This window comes from Neoarius graeffei, chromosome 12, assembly GCF_027579695.1.
Source record: "Neoarius graeffei isolate fNeoGra1 chromosome 12, fNeoGra1.pri, whole genome shotgun sequence".
In the NCBI taxonomy this organism is placed as follows: domain Eukaryota; kingdom Metazoa; phylum Chordata; class Actinopteri; order Siluriformes; family Ariidae; genus Neoarius; species Neoarius graeffei.
Window position 1 is genome coordinate 28,962,390 of NC_083580.1, and position 17,269 is coordinate 28,979,658.

The window sequence follows — 17,269 nt, forward strand, 5'->3', positions numbered from 1 at the left end:
ACCAGGCGCTGCTCGCCCTCCGAAAGGAGCAAGAACAACGGTTCGAGGCCCTGGTGCTGGCGCAACAGGAAGATCGTCGGGCGTTCCGGCACCTCCTCGCGTCGGCGGGGTCCACCATCTCCACCGCCGCGGGCCCTTCCCCCCTCACCCTCACGAAGATGGGCCCACAGGACGACCCCGAGGCATTCTTCATGCTCTTTGAGCAGGTAGCAGAGACCTCGGGGTGGCCGGTGGAACAGCGCGCGGCGCGCCTCCTCCCCCTGCTAACGGGAGAGGCGCAGCTGGCCGCGCTACAGCTCCCCGCTGACCGCCGGCTGGCCTACGCGGACCTTCACCGGGCCGTCCTCGAGCGGGTGGGACGCACCCCGGAGCAACAACATCAGCGTTTCCGCGCTCTGCTCTTGGAGGAAGTCGGCCGGCCATTCGCGTTTGGCCAGCAACTCCGGGACGCCTGCTGGCGGTGGTTGAGGGCCGACAGCTGCGACGCCGAGGGACTCATCAACCAGGTGGTACTGGAACAGTTCGTCACGCGTTTACCAGCGGGAACCGCAGAGTGGGTCCAGTGCCACCACCCGGCGTCGCTGGATCAGGCAATCGAACTGGCAGAGGATCATCTGGCGGCTGCCCTGACGGCAGGACAGCAGACGACCCCTTCTCTTCTCTCCTCTCTCTCTCTCTCTCTCTCTCCCCTCCTCCTGTGTCTTCTCCTCGCCCCATTCCCCCACCGCGGAGGCGGGGGCCGGCGCCACCTCAGCCGGCCTGCCGCACCCGCGGTGCCCTTCCATGTCTCCCTTCTGTGTCTGTCTCTCCCCCCCCTCAGGTGAGTGAGCCCCAGAGCACTAGTGCAGAGAGGAAGCCCGGGCCGGTTTGCTGGCGCTGCAGGGAACCGGGCCACCTCCAACAGCAGTGCTCGGTAATGGAGGTGGGCACGGTGGTTCGGATCCCCAACGTGCCAGGAGCCGCCCTCGATCGGGCCGGAGCGTATCGCATACCGGTGAGTATCCAAGGGGATACATATCAGGCGTTGGTGGATTCTGGCTGTAATCAGACCTCAATCCACCAAAGCCTGGTGCAAGACGAAGCATTGGGGGGAGCACAATTGGTGAAGGTGTTGTGTGTGCACGGGGATGTTCACAACTACCCTTTAGTGTCAGTCCACATTTTTTTCCGAGGGGAAAAATTTATAGTGAAGGCGGCGGTTAATCCTCGCCTTACCCACTCTTTAATTTTGGGGACTGATTGGCCGGGATTTTGGGATTTAATGACACACTTAGTAAAGAGTGGGTCCTGCCATTTGACAGGGGGAGGTCCCGGTGTCGCTTTGGCGGGAGCAGCTGTCACAGAGCCGTCTACGTCATCTCCGCGTCAGGGTGAGGAGCCGCCGGCTCCTCCTCTCTCTATTGGGGAATCCCTCGCGGATTTCCCATTATGCGTTTGACCAAGTGAGAGTAATCGATGGTCAAACACTCCAGCCGAACGCCACCCCGTCCTTCCCCTACTTCGCGATTATGAAGGATAGATTATACCGAGTGACGCAGGACACTCAAACTAAAGAGCGAGTCACGCAGCTTTTAATTCCGAAGAGCCGCCGGGAATTGGTATTCCAGGTGGCTCACTTTAATCCCATGGCTGGACACTTAGGGCAGGATAAAACACTAGCCCGAATAATGGCCTGATTCTATTGGCCGGGGATTCGCGGCGATGTCCGTAGGTGGTGTACGGCATGCCACGAATGCCAGTTAGTAAATCCAGTGGCCATTCCAAAAGCGCCTTTGCGCTCTCTACCGTTAATCGAGACCCCGTTCGAAAGAATTGGGATGGATCTCGTCGGGCCATTAGATCGGTCAACACAAGGGTACCGCTTTATATTAGTTCTAGTGGACTATGCAACGCGATACCCAGAAGCAGTGCCTCTTCGCAATATCTCAGCACACAGTATTGTGGAGGCACTCTTCCGCGTCATCTCCCGAGTTGGAATCCCGAAAGAGATTCTGACTGATCAAGGCACCTCGTTTATGTCACAAACACTGAACGAACTGGATGGGTTATTAGGTATTAAGCCGATCCGCACCAGCGTGTATCACCCACAAATGGACGGTTTAGTGGAACGGTTTAATTGCACCCTTAAAAACATAATTAAAAAATGTGTAAGTGAGGACGCGCGTAACTGGGATAAATGGCTCGAACCCTTGCTCTTTGCAGTGCGAGAGGTCCCCCAAGCCTCCATGGGGTTCTCCCCATTTGATTTATTATATGGACGTAAGCCGCGCGGCATTTTAGATGTGCTGCGAGAAAATTGGGAGGAGGGACCTTCACCAAGCAAAAATGAAATTCAATACCTTATTGACCTGCACGCAAAACTCCACACACTCGCACACCTAACCCAGGAGAATTTGCGGCAGGCCCAAGAACGGCAAACCCGCCTGTACGACAAGGGTACGCGCCTTAGAGTTCACACCGGGAGAGAAAGTACTCGTACTGTTGCCCACATCGAGCTCTAAATTAGTCACCAAGTGGCAAGGACCCTTTGAGGTCACACGGCGAGTCGGGGACGTCGACTATGAGGTGAAGCGAACGGACAGGGGTGGGGCACTACAGATTTACCACCTCAACCTACTCAAACTCTGGAACGAGGAGATCCCCGTGGCATTGGTGTCGGTGGTTCCGGAGAAGGCGGAGCTGGGGCCGGAGGTTCCAAAAGGAACATTAGCATCGCGTACTTCTCCAGTCCCCTGTGGAGACCACCTCTCCCCGACCCAACTCGCGGAGGTTGCCCAGTTGCAGACCGAGTTTTCGGACGTGTTCTCGCCCCTGCCCGGCCGCACTAACCTCATAGAGCACCATATTGAGACGCCCCCAGGGGTGGTAGTGCGTAGCCGCCCTTACAGGTTACCCAAACACAAGAAAAAGGTGGTTCGGGAAGAACTCGAGGCCATGCTCGAAATGGGCATCGTTGAGGAGTCCCACAGTGACTGGAGCAGCCCGGTGGTCTTGGTACCCAAGGCCGACGGGTCGGTCCGGTTCTGTGTAGACTATAGAAAAGTCAATGCAGTGTCTAAATTCAATGCGTACCCAATGCCTCGTATTGATGAGTTGCTCAATCGGCTAGGCACGGCTCGTTTTTACTTGACACTGGATTTAACAAAGAGTTATTGGCAGATCCCCTTGACTCCATTATCCCGGGAAAAAACAGCCTTTTCCACACCATTTGGCTTACACCAATTCGTCACACTTCCTTTTGGGCTGTTTGGGGTGCCCGCTAAGTTTCAGCGGCTGATGGACAGGGTCCTCCGCCCCCACGCCACCTATGCGGCCGCGTACCTAGACGATATCATTATTTATAGTAATGACTGGCTGCGGCACCTACAACACCTGAGGGCCGTCCTTAAGTCGCTGAGGCGGGCGGGTCTCACAGCCAACCCGAAGAAGTGTGCGATTGGGCGGGTGGAAGTACGATATCTGGGCTTCCACTTGGGCAATGGGCAGGTGCGTCCCCAGATTAACAAGACCGCAGCGATTGCGGCCTGCCCGAGGCCCAAGACCAAAAAGGGGATGAGACAGTTCCTGGGGCTGGCTGGCTATTATTGTAGGTTTATACCTAATTATTCGGACGTCACCAGCCCGCCGACTGATCTGACTAAAAAGGGGGCACCAGATCCGGTCCAGTGGACGGAGCAATGCCAGCAGGCTTTTTCTAAGGTAAAGGCTGCACTGTGTGGGGGGCCACTTTTACACTCCCCTGACTTTTCTCTCCCCTTTATGTTGCAGACGGATGTGTAAGAGCCATTTTGATTTTGTCTTGGCATTTTGGGTTGATATTTGGTTTTTTGGAATTGTGACACCTGCTGGTGGAAATTTGTACCTGTACCTTGGAATTGGTTAACCTGTCTGGTGGTTCACCTGGCTTAATTGGCTCAGGTGAATAATCAGGCTACACCGTTTTTAAAACAAAGAGCTCTCCTTGAGCATTCAGCTTTGGGGCTTTTGGAAAGGAACAAAGACATGCCAGCAGGCAAATGATTTTCAATATCACATATTTATTTATGTTGTTTACTTGATGGTTTTGCCTTTGGAAACTTTGGACTTTATGTTTAATTATGGAATTTGGAACCTGGAAGAATCTTTAGTTTATTGGAACATTGGAATAAACCGTTTTGTCAAACAATTGAAAACCCTTTGGTGTGTAGATGTAAGCGCTTAAAAGAAGACACTAAATAGTTTGAAAATCAGCTTGTGTTTGGACTGTAACTTGGATTCATTTGCGTCTGGAACTCGTGGAAGACCTTGTTTGGATTTATTAATTGACCTCAGCAGAATTGGACTGCAAACATTTCACTATTGTTTGGATATTCCCCACAAAGAAAAAGACTGCAATCATTGCTTGCACTGGTGGAGTGAGTATAAAATAAAAAATGCACTGCACATTACAGCGGGCCGCCGCGCTCGCAAAGACAATTTGCGCTTTAAGTTTGGAACTTTGCCATTTTTGTTTCGGGATTTACATAGCCTACTTTACAGAAATAGTGAACTGATTTAGAACCTTTTTGGAGTTGGATACCTCCAAACGTGGATACCTTTTTTGAGTTTGTATTGAAAATGGAAGAGAGCGTAGAAGAGGAACAAAACATAGAGGAAGAACAGAACTTACAAGAGTAACAGAACATGGAAGATGAAAAGAAACTTTTACAGTTAATTGCCAGCCGTAGGGGAAAACTTGGATACTTGACAAGGAAAAGAAACGAGATTGACGCTTTAATTACGGCTGGAGAAAACAAGGCAACTGTTCTAAAGCAAATTTATTTTTTTTGAAAGATCCTTTAATGAGTTTAAAGAATTGCAAGCCAATGTACAGAGTTTGATGAAGGAAGAATATGAAAGAGCCGCTGATCAAGCTGATTGGTTTAACCCGAAGTTAACTAATTTCAGTACATTTCTGGATGATGTTACTAAATGGGTAATGAGCAGTAATGAAGTGCAGGAGGAAGAAGATCTGGTAGACCCAGGAGACAGCGTATCTCAAACTGGCCAAAATGCAAAGAGCAAAGCCCCTAGCGAGCATGGCTCAAGTAGTATGCATAGCGCTGCATTCAGACAGTCTAACGCGCATGTGATGGCTGAAGCAGACTGCGCAGCATTGGAAGCAAAACACAAAACATTGAATGAAAAATTGGAACTGGATGTTGAGGAGGCCAGGTTAAAGGCATGTAAAGAAAGACTTGCCATGGACTCCAAGCTGGCTGCCGCACAAGCAAAAGCAAAGGTGTTGCGTGAGGCGGAGGAAAGACGCTCACTGATTGGTGCCTATCAATACAACACACCGACCGAATATAAAATCCCCACGACAGCGCAGAGGCCGGTGAAACCACCAGTGCAGACTCCAATGTCTCCGCAAAGACTAACACCTCAAGTACAACAGCCTGTTCCTGCTGCTGAGGGCAACAAACAAATTACTGACGTTTTGAAAAAACAAACGGAAATAACTGAATTACTAGTCAAACAACAAACACTGTCTATGTTGCCAGATAGGGATGTGCCAATTTTTGATGGTGATCCACTTGAATATAAGACGTTCATCAAGGCATTTGAACAGTGTGTAGAAAGGCGCACAACTAGTTTGTCTGATTGTCTTTATTACCTCCAGCAATATACCAAGGGCCAACCAAAAGACCTTGTGAGCAGTTTTTTGCACATGGACCCAAATGTAGGCTTCAGAGAAGCAAAAAGGCAACTTGAGATACAGTTTGGAAACCGCTACAAAATAGCATCTGCTTTCATGTCTAAAGCATTAAATTGGCCAGTCATAAAACCTGAAGATGGCAATGGGCTGAGGTCATATGCTCTGTTTTTAAATAGCTGCTACCACACCATGAAGGACATTGACGGCCTAAAGGAACTGCAGAACTCCACCAACCTCAGACAATTAGTGTCTAAACTTCCCTACAGACTGAGAGACAAGTGGCGTGGGCATGTATGTGCATTGCATGACAAAGATCAACAAGTGGCATACAAAGACTTGGTGGACTTCATTGACAAACAGTGCAGGGCAATGCTTGACCCGGTTTTTGGAGACATCAGTAGCACCGTGGATGCTAAAAGGGCCCTTAAAACAAAACAAACTGTGGCCAGTAAATCCAATGCCAGATCCAGCTTTGCAACCACAGTCGATCATGTACCTGCCAACGACAATGACACATCTGGACATAAACAAAAAACAAACAAGAGTGCATTTGACAAACCATGTTTATTCTGTGGAAAGAACCATACATTTGAAAACTGTCAGCTGTTTACAAGAAAACAAAACAATGAAAGAATTCAGTTCTTTAAAACGAATGGAATGTGCTTCGGATGCCTGGAAAAGGGACACATGAGCAAGATGTGCACCAACAGAATGACTTGTGACAAATGTTCATTATCTCACCCAACTGTCTTGCATATTCACACAGGAAAGCCAAAGGATGACAGACAAGCTGATCATGCCTTACCTGCAACAAGTGCTCTGGTGTCTGTGAGAGAAGACCACCTGCAGGACAGTGAGTCACAATGCACCCTAGCCGTTGTCCCTGTAAAGGTGAAAGTTGTCAATTCAGACCAATTCGTTCGTACATACGCCTTTTTAGATCCCGGTAGCTCCTCCACGTTCTGTACCGAGTCCCTGAAAGGAAAGTTAAACACTAGTGGAAAAAACTGCACAATTTTACTGCGAACAATGGGACAGGAGAAGCCTGTCAGCAGTAGTGTAGTCACTGGCCTGGAGGTCAGTAGCATGGAGGGCAACAAGTTTCACAGACTCCCAGATGTTTACACACAACCAAAATTGCCAGTATTAAAACAACACGTACCCAAACAAGAGTCAATACAGAAATGGAAATACCTAAAGGAGGTCAAACTACCACAACTGGATGTGCAAATAGAATTGTTAATTGGAACAAATGCTGCCAAACTTATGGAACCCTGGAAAGTCATTAACAGTAGAGGTAGTGGGCCGTACGCTGTTAAGACCCCCCTAGGCTGGGTCCTCAATGGACTCATGCAAGAAAGCACATGTGACCTCAAAGGCAGCCATGCATGTGCAGCGGTAGTAAATCGCATTTCAATGGCCAATCTGAATGAGTTGTTGGTAAAACAATACCATCACGATTTCCCAGAGAAACAATCTGAGGAGAAAACAGAAATGTCAATAGCGGACAAACAATTCATGTCAGTTATGGAAAATTCAAAAGAATGGAAAAATGGTCACTACTACTTACCTTTACCCTTGAAGGAGGAGAATGTAAACATGCCAAATAATTACCAGCAGGCACAGCAACACGTTCTTTCCCTAAAAAGAAAATTAGAAAGAAATGCAGAATATCGTTCCGAATACTCAGCCTTCCTACAGGGAGTGATTGAAAGTGGCTATGCAGAAATGGTACCAGATGATGAGCTAAACATGGAAAATGGAATGGTCTGGTTTATTCCACACCATGCTGTACACCATCCTAAAAAGGGCACTCTGAGAGTAGTTTTCGACTGCTCAGCATCCTTTCAAGGAACATCTTTGAATAGTGCACTCATTCAAGGCCCAAACCTCACCAGCAATCTGGTGGGTGTTCTCCTGCGTTTCTGCCAAGAGCCAGTAGCATTAATGGCGGACATAGAGAGCATGTTCCACCAGGTGAGGGTAGCTGAGAAACATGTCAATCTCTTGCGCTTTCTCTGGTGGCCAAATGGTGACACAAGTCAGCCACTCAGACAGTACAGAATGACCGTGCACATATTTGGTGCAACATCTTCACCAAGCTGTGCCAGTTTCGCACTTAGACAAACAGCAGAGGACTTCAAAGATCTCTTCTCTGTTGAAGCAATGGAAACGATAAAGTCTAATTTTTATGTCGATGACTGCTTAAAATCATTGGCAACTGAGAATGAGGCAATGTCATTGTACAAGGAACTTGAAACTGCATGTGCAAAGGGAGGTTTTCGCTTACACAAATGGCTATGCAATAACAGAAATGTTCTTATGTCCATCCCACAGGCTGACAGAGCAAAACAAGTGAAAGATCTTGACTTGGAAAGTAGCGAATTGCCTGTGGAGAGAACTCTTGGAATTCAGTGGCATGTCTCATCTCATCTCATTATCTCTAGCCGCTTTATCCTTCTACAGGGTCGCAGGCAAGCTGGAGCCTATCCCAGCTGACTACGGGCGAAAGGCGGGGTACACCCTGGACAAGTCGCCAGGTCATCACAGGGCTGACACATAGACACAGACAACCATTCACACTCACATTCACACCTACGGTCAATTTAGAGTCACCAGTTAACCTAACCTGCATGTCTTTGGACTGTGGGGGAAACCGGAGCACCCGGAGGAAACCCACGCGGACACGGGGAGAACATGCAAACTCCACACAGAAAGGCCCTCGCCGGCCCCGGGGCTCGAACCCAGGACCTTCTTGCTGTGAGGCGACAGCGCTAACCACTACACCACCGTGCCGCCTCAGTGGCATGTGGAAAAGGATAAACTTACCTTTGATGTGAACCTAAAGAATCAGCCATGCACAAGAAGAGGTATACTGTCTGTGATGGCATCTGTCTATGATCCTCTTGGTTTCATCTGCTCATTTGTCTTTACAGCTAAAAACATCCTGCAAGACCTATGCAAACAAAACCATGCCTGGGATAAAGACCTACCAGCGCACCATGTGCAGATGTGGCAGGAATGGCTGACTGGACTGAGGCACATTGGAGAGCTTGCGGTTGCCAGGTGTATGAAGCCTGAACACTTCGGTCAGGTAACATCTGCACAATTACACCACTTGAGTGATGTTTCAGAGAGTGGATATGGTTGTGTTTCCTACCTGCGTCTTGAGAATGCAAAACAGGAAGTGCACATCTCCTTTGTAATGGGCAAGTCACGTGTAGCACCCCTGAAGCAAATGACCATGCCAAGACTGGAGCTTACTGCAGCAGTGCTCGCAGTTCGAATCGACAAGCTCATCAGAACAGAGTTACAGCTCACACTAGAAAGTTCAGTCTTCTGGACCGATAGCACAGCAGTGCTAAAATGCATAAGAAATGAAAACAAACGATTCAAAACATTTGTGGCCAATAGGGTGCACACAATAAGAGAAATGACAGAAGTCAAACAGTGGAGATACATTGAGAGAAAACTTAACCCAGCAGACTGTGCATCTCGTGGGTGTAAAGCCAGTGCACTTACCCAGTCCACCACATGGCTAAGTGGCCCACACTTTCTCAGACAACAAGAGTCTGAATGGCCAAAGTCTGACATTGACCCACAAACATGTGACGATGGTGATGCTGAAGTGAAGAGAGATGTTGTTGTCATGGCAACCACAACAGACCAGAACCCAACCCACAACTTCATACAGTACCATTCAAACTGGAGTAAGCTCATTAGAGCAATGGCGTGGATGCTCAGACTGAAAACAGTGCTCTTGAACCTAAATCGAAAAAGAAGAGAGATGCTGAATGTTGATTCTGATGACAAGAAACCATGGAAAATGAAGGAAATAATGACACTTGAAACAAAATGTACGAACACACAACTTACCTTGGATGAGCTAAAGGCTGCAGAACATGCCATCATTCAATTTGCTCAGAGTGAAAGTTACCCAGAGGAAGTGGAAACCTTGAAGAAGGGCATCACACATGTTAGCCATCATAGCACAATTCGCAAGCTGGACCCTTTCATACAGGATGGACTTCTCCATACTGGAGGAAGACTGAACAGAATGGCTATTCCTGAAGATCAAAAACACCCTGTGATTCTTCCCAAACACCACCATGTGTCCAAACTTGTGCTTAGACATATACATGAACAGCTAGGCCACAGTGGAAGAAACCACATGTTGTCCAAACTGCGACAAAAATACTGGATTCCAGCAGCAAATGCTCATGTGAGAAAAATATGCTCAGAATGTTTCCTGTGCCAGCGCAATCATTCCAACTTGGGACAGCAAAAAATGGCAGATCTTCCCAAAGAAAGAGTCACGCCAAACTTGCCCCCTTTCACCTTTGTTGGAGCAGACTTCTTTGGCCCAATAATTGTAAAGAAGGGTCGCAGTGATGTTAAAAGATATGGCGTAATCTTTACATGTCTGACTACTAGAGCAGTACATCTAGTAATTGCCAATTCCCTGGACACAGATTCATGCATTAATGCAATATGACGATTCATAAGCCGACGTGGACAAGTGAAACAAATCAGATCCAACAATGGCACAAACTTGACATCAGCTGACAAAGAACTAAAGAATGCCATTAAAGAATGGAACCAAAGCAACAAACTGCAAGTTGCCTTGCAACAAAAGGGAATAGAGTGGACTTACAACCCTCCTGCTGCTTCACACTTTGGGGGGTGTGTGGGAATGCCTCATAAAACAGATCAAACTCATACTCTTGGCCATAACCAAACAACAAACATTAGATGATGAATTATTACATACCGTACTTTCATCTGTGAGGTAGAAGCCATTCTCAATAGCCGCCCACTTACCACAGTGTCTGATAGCCCCACGGATCTCGAACCTCTTACACCTAACCACCTTTTGCTGCTTAAAGGTCAACCTTTGCTACCCCCAGGTTTATTTGACAAGACAGATGTGTACAGTAAGAAAAGATGGAAACAAGTGCAATATTTGGCAGATTTATTTTGGAAAAGATGGGTTAGAGAGTACCTCCCCACTTTACAAGAACGACAAAAATGGTTTACAACAAAGAGAAATTATGTATGTGGAGATATTGTTTTGATTGCAGATCCCAATGCACCAAGGGGATCCTGGATGTGGGGTAAGGTCATTGATGCTCATAAGGATTCAAAAGGTATTGTTCGTAGTGTAACCTTAAAAACTAGAACAAGTGTCATTGATCGTCCCATCTCAAAGATTTGTTTATTGTTGGAGAGTGACATGTAAATATGTAAATAGATGTGTGATGGGGGAATGGTGATTTGCACATACTTTAATGGATATGCTTGTGTCGTGTGTGTGAGTTCACAGGTACATTACCTCATAATGGACTATGCCTCAAACAAGGAGCTTGTGTGCGCACATGCTTACACAAACACAGATCCTGCAATGTGCACACACAAGCGTACACAAATAAGGACCTGGCAATCTACAACGTGCACACACAAGCGCACACAAACACTGCATCACAACATATTGAGTGCACACAAACAAAATGGACTCTTGCATGAGCAATGCCTGTAATGGCAAATGGACTTTATGGACTCTTACATGAGCAATACCTGCAATGGCAAATGAACTTTGTGGACTGAATCTTGAAATCAATGATTGTGTAGAATGGCACGGACGAAGGCATCATTTCAGACGTTTTATTAAAGAAGCCAACACGATAACAGTGTACATGCCAGTAGTCGTAGCTGAGTAGACCTGCGTACGTGACGTAAACACGTGATGACGACATCACTCTACATCCCCCTTCTTGAGCATAGAACATTGGCATAAGAAAACAAATCACACTCCTGTGAGAGTGAATTTACTCTGATGAACTAACATTAGTAAAATAACTTTCAATGACCCCACATAACAGATATCATTTGAAAGTTAACTTATGCCTGACTTGTAAGCGATGTACCTAACATAACACAAAACATAGGAAATATGAAAACATTAAATGCCACAAACAGTCTCTGTACTGGGGCAACAGGATTGCAGTATTTCTTTTCCTTTTCTCTTCTCTTTTTTTTGATTAACTGTCATACTTGGGGTTAGGCTTCAGGGGCCTACCAAACCTGGAACAGGCCAGGGAAGGTTCAGTGACTTGTGGGAGAGGTGGCTCTCCAAGGTGGCCAGGTGTGTGCTCAGTGTGCACGACAGGATGCCTGGGAGGAGTGTGCACAGCAGGATGCCTGGGAGGAGTGTGCACAGCAGGATGCCTGAGAGGCGATGCAGGGAGACTGGGCACAGTCTCACTGCTGGTCTTCTGCATTGGTGAGTCTGTTGGTGGTGACTCTGGTTTTGGTGGTGGTGGCTCTGTGACTGGCAGCAGGTGTCGCCGGTTCCTGCGGTATTCCTTACCTCCTGATTCCACCAGGTAAGACCGCGGTTCTGCTGTGGCTCTTTTGATGACGCCAATTTTGTCATGTCCCTTCACTGTTTGTAGGCGTACTACTTGGGAGCTTTGGAGCGGGGAGAGTGGCCGGCTGCCACGGTTGTAGAATCTTTTTTGTGCTTCCCTTTTCTTTGACAGGTGGGTGTGGATCAACTCAGGATTCTTTGACTTTGGTTTAAGCAGGTGCCTGCTGATAGGCACGTTTGTGCGTGTTTCTCTGGACATCAGTCTTTGTGCAGGTGAGCCCAGCGTGTCATCTCGTGGAACATTCCTGATGCTCAGAAGATTGAGGAACAGGTCAGTACCATCCCTTTTTGTTGTTTCCAGTAGACGTTTTGCACTCCGTATGGCTCTTTCTGCCAGCCCGTTTGCTTGATGATACTCAGGACTGCTGGTGACATGAGAGAAGTCCCAGTTCCTCGCGAAGTCTTGAAATGTCTGGCTTGTGAATTGTGTTCCACAGTCTGACAGCAGCTTGTGGGGAACTCCGTGGACAGAGAAGTGACGTTTCAGCTTGTTAATTATACATTGTGATGAGATTTTCTTGATTGGATCCAGTTCATACCATCCTGAATAGGAGTCTACCAGCACAAGGTAGTGCTGGCCGCTCCATTCGAACAGATCTGTTGCCACTGTTGATCACGGGAGCTCTGGGACCGCGTGTAATTGCATTGGCTCCTTCTGCTGGTGTGGTTTTAGGGCATTGCAAGTGCTGCATGACTGTATGAAGTCGTTAATGTCTCTCACCATTGTGGCCCAATAAACCATGTTGCGTGCTCGCGGCTTGGTGGCTTCAGCACCGGGGTGTCCTTTATGGAGCAGCACGAGATGTTCCTTGTGCAGTGTTTGTGGAATCACTGCTCTTGTCCCTTTTACGATTATTCCTTCTTCCACACAGAGCTCATCACGGAATGGGAAGAATTCTTTCACTGTGTTTGGTACCTTGCTCAACCTATCTGGCCATCCATACTTGATGATGTTGCTCAGGGCCTGAAGGGAGGTGTCTTTCGCCGTGTGTGTGCGGAGTTCTTCCAGATGACTGGATGAGATGTGCTGCACAGTCATCACCTCAAAGTCCTCATATTCGGTGGCATGCAAAGCTGTGGTGTTCCTCGGTGCACGTGACAGCATGTCTGCCAAGTGTAATTCCTTTCCTTTCTTGTAAACCAACGTGAGGTTGAACTTGTGTAGCTTCAGCATCATTCGTTGTAAACGTGCAGGTGCTGTGTGGAGGGGTTTCTTCAGGATGGAGACCAGGGGCTGATGGTCTGTCTCCACAGTCACTGGTTTTCCATATATGTAGTCATAGAATTTGAAACAGGTAAAGACCACAGCAAGCAGCTCTTTTTCAATTTGTGCATATTTCTTTTCTGTTTCAGTGAGAGTGCGAGAGGTATAGGCAACAGGACTGCCGTTCTGGAGACATGCACCACCAAGGCCATACTGCGAAGCGTCACATGTGAGAGTGACTGGTGTTTGCACATCATAGTACCGGAGTACTGGAGGTGACGTCACACACTGTTTCAGAGTGTCAAATGCCTTTTGTTGTTGTTCAGTCCAGGTCCACGCTATGTCTTTATGCAAGAGCTGGTGGAGAGGCGCTGCGATGTTGCTGTGGTTTGGAATGAACTTGCCCAGGTAATTTATCATACCTAGGAAGCGTTGCAGAGCAGCTTTATCCTGGGGTGGCTGAATGTCGGTGATTGCCTGGATCTTTGCTGGATTGGGTTTCAACCCTTGTTCGGTGAAGACGTGACCAACGTAGCTGACTTCCTTCAGCTGGAATCTGCATTTTTGGGGGTTCAGCCTCAATTTCACTTTTCGTGCCCTATCGAGCACTTTTTGTAGGTTCTTGTCATGTTCCTTAAGGTCTCTTCCTCCCACTGTGATGTCATCAACAATTATTGCACATGGGAGGCCGGCAAATATTTGCTCCCTGGATCTCTGAAAGACCTCAGATGCGGCATTGATACCATATGGCATTCTCAGGTATCGATATCGCCCAAATGGAGTGGCAAAAGTGGTGAGGAATGATGACGCCTGGTCCAGTTTGATCTGCCAGAAGGAGCTCTTGGCTTCAAGCACTGAAAACATGGTTGCGCCGGACATTTGTACAGCGACTTCCTCGACTGTACGCATGGGATGATGGGGGCACATAATCGCTTCGTTTAGGTCTCTTGGGTCAATCCACACATGGATCTTGTCAGTGTCTTTTTTGTGTGTGGCCACCATTGAGGATACCCATTCAGTGGGTTCTGAGATAGGCGTGATGACTCCTTGTTGCACCATGTCTTCCAGCTCTGCTTTCACTTTGTCCATCATGGCAACTGGAATGCGGCGAGGGGGGCGGATGACAGGTGTCACACTCTGGTCCAGTTTCATGTGGTAGGTTACAGGGAGTGAACCAAGTTCGCCGTTGAAGAGTTCAGCATAGTCATCGAACCACTTTTGAGAAGAGCTCGGTCCGGTCACATTCACCTGGAAGACCTGGTCTTTCAGAGTCACCAGGTCCATCTTCATGCAGTCCGGGAGCCCTAGCAGCGGTTGCACTTTGCCATTTACCACATGAAATCGCAGGCTGTAGGGTCTTTTGTCGCTTGTTTGGCACTCTAACATCACAGTCCCATCAGTGTTTATCACCGTGCCTCCATAAGCAATGAGCCTGGCCTTGTGGTCTTTTTTTATTTTTTCTGTGTTTCTCACATACCTCAACGCATCCAGGGAGATGACATTACACTTCGCGCCGGTGTCCACTTTCAGTTTGAGTGTCTTGCCGTTGACTTTTACGTTGCAGTGTATTTCTTCCTTTACATCATCAGCAGACAGTGTGTGTATTTCATCTCCAGCTGGTGAAAGCCCGTCGATGTCGAATGATTCGGAATCCTCGCCATTGCTGTCTGAGTCTGCTTGGGCTATTTGGTTGACGGATTTGTATTGCTTGTTTCTTGCTGCCGATCTGCAGTAATTTTTGAAGTGGTTAAGCTTTTTGCAATAATTGCATTGCTTCCCATATGCCAGACAGAGTTCCTTCTTCGCAGGGTGTTCATGGCCACAGTTAGTGCAGCTAATGTTCTCTGGTTTGGAATTGGCATGGTCTTTGTACTGCTTGCTGCGAGCTGTTTTTTGCATTCTGCGGTCTTGGCATATTGCATCCACGTTTGTTGAAGTATGTGGCATTGTTGCTAGAGTTTTGGTATGCAGTTCTGTTTGTTCATTGATTTGGCATATTTTGATAGCTTTAAACAGTGTTAGATCGCACTCTCTCAGCAGTATCTTCCTCACACTATCGGAGCTAATGCCAACAACCAGCCAGTCGCGAATTAGATCATCATGCAATGTTCCAAAGTCACACGTTTAAGCCTTGTTTCGGAGTGCAGTTATGTAAGCCTCTATGGTCTCACCAGGTTTTTGGTTCCTTGTGTTGAATGAATGTCTCTCCATTGTGATGTTTGTCTGTGGACTGCAGAGGTACCTGAACTTTCTTTTTAAACATTCTGGATCCTCCCGTGACTCTGCCGGATGGATCTCGTCTCCCTCTTCATTCCGTTGAGCCGGTGCATAGGTGAACGTGCGTTCCCTTTCGATAGCCTCGCTTCCTGCCAGATTGAGGAGTATGTAGGCTTTTGTTTGGTCGGGCTTGTCGCTGTGGGCAGCCGCGATGAAAATGTCATATTCTTGCTCGAATACTCTCCAGTTATCCGCAATTTTGTCATCGAACACAAGCGGATCCGGACGGCGGAATCCATCAGCCATGCTTGGCTAGTGTTCGCTGGGTAGCACACCCTAGCCCACGGAATTACGATTCTAACTAAATAAACACTTAATCTAACTGGGCCTATGTAGAGTACGACAGGGACGTTTGTTTCCGTTGCTTTACTTCTGACACCATGTAGAATGGCATGGACGAAGGCATCATTTCAGACGTTTTATTAAAGAAGCCAACATGATAACAGTGTACATGCCAGTAGTCGTAGCTGAGTAGACCTGCATACGTGACGTAAACACGTGATGATGACCTCACTCTACAGATTGTAAAAAAAAAAACTTTGTACAACTTTGATGTTTATTGTGAATGATTGAATTGAATTGTATATGGCTCCATATTTTATTTGGTTTGTTATTGTACCTGTCCTTAGCCAGTAGCAATGGGGGGGGGGGGTGATGTGTAAGAGCCATTTTTATTTTGTCTTGAAATTTTGGGTTGATATTTGGTTTTTTGGAATTGTGACACCTGCTGGCGGAAATTTGTACCTGTACCTTGGAATTGGTTAACTTGTCTGGTGGTTCACCTGGCTTAATTGGCTCAGGTGAATAATCAGGCTACAGCGTTTTTAAAACAAAGAGCTCTCCTTGAGCATTCAGCTTTGGGGCTTTTGGAAAGGAACAAAGACATGCCAGCAGGCAAATGATTTTCAATATCGCATATTTATTTATGTTGTTTACTTGATGGTTTTGCCTTTGGAAACTTTGGACTTTATGTTTAATTATGGAATTTGGAACCTGGAAGAATCTTTAGTTTATTGGAACATTGGAATAAACCGTTTTGTCAAACAATTGAAAACCCTTTGGCGTGTAGATGTAAGTGCTTGTAGCGGGTACAATGTGTGGGTGGAGCACAGAAGACGGCAGGACAGAGATCAGGATGAAAACAACTGGCTTTTATTGCCAAACTTTTCAGTTTAACATATAATTCAATCTCTCAGAGGCTGACTCGCGCGCGCGCACACACAGACTGTCGTCCCCTCTGGATAATCACTCCCCTCTGCTCTCACTCTCCCTCCTTAAATAGGGCGTGGTTTACTGGGGAGAACACACACAAAACATAGGTTAATCACACTCAGGTGAAGCGATTCTGCCACTTACCTTCCCCAACTCCGCCCTCCTGTCACAGACCGGCGCTTGACCACACCCCCACTGCCACATACCCCCACCGCCCGACTCAGGCCGGGCGCCCATCCGGCCCGCAGCCGACTCCCCCCCCCCCCCCCCCCCCCCTTGACGGGAGAGGAAGTCCGCCACGACCATCTGCGCCCCCGGCCTGTGGACCACCTTGAAGTTGAAAGGTTGGAGCGCCAGATACCAACGGGTGATCCGCGCGTTGGCATCCTTCATGCGGTGGAGCCACTGGAGGGGCGCGTGGTCTGAACAGAGGGTGAAAGAGCACCCCAGCAGGTTGTAACGGAGGGCGAGG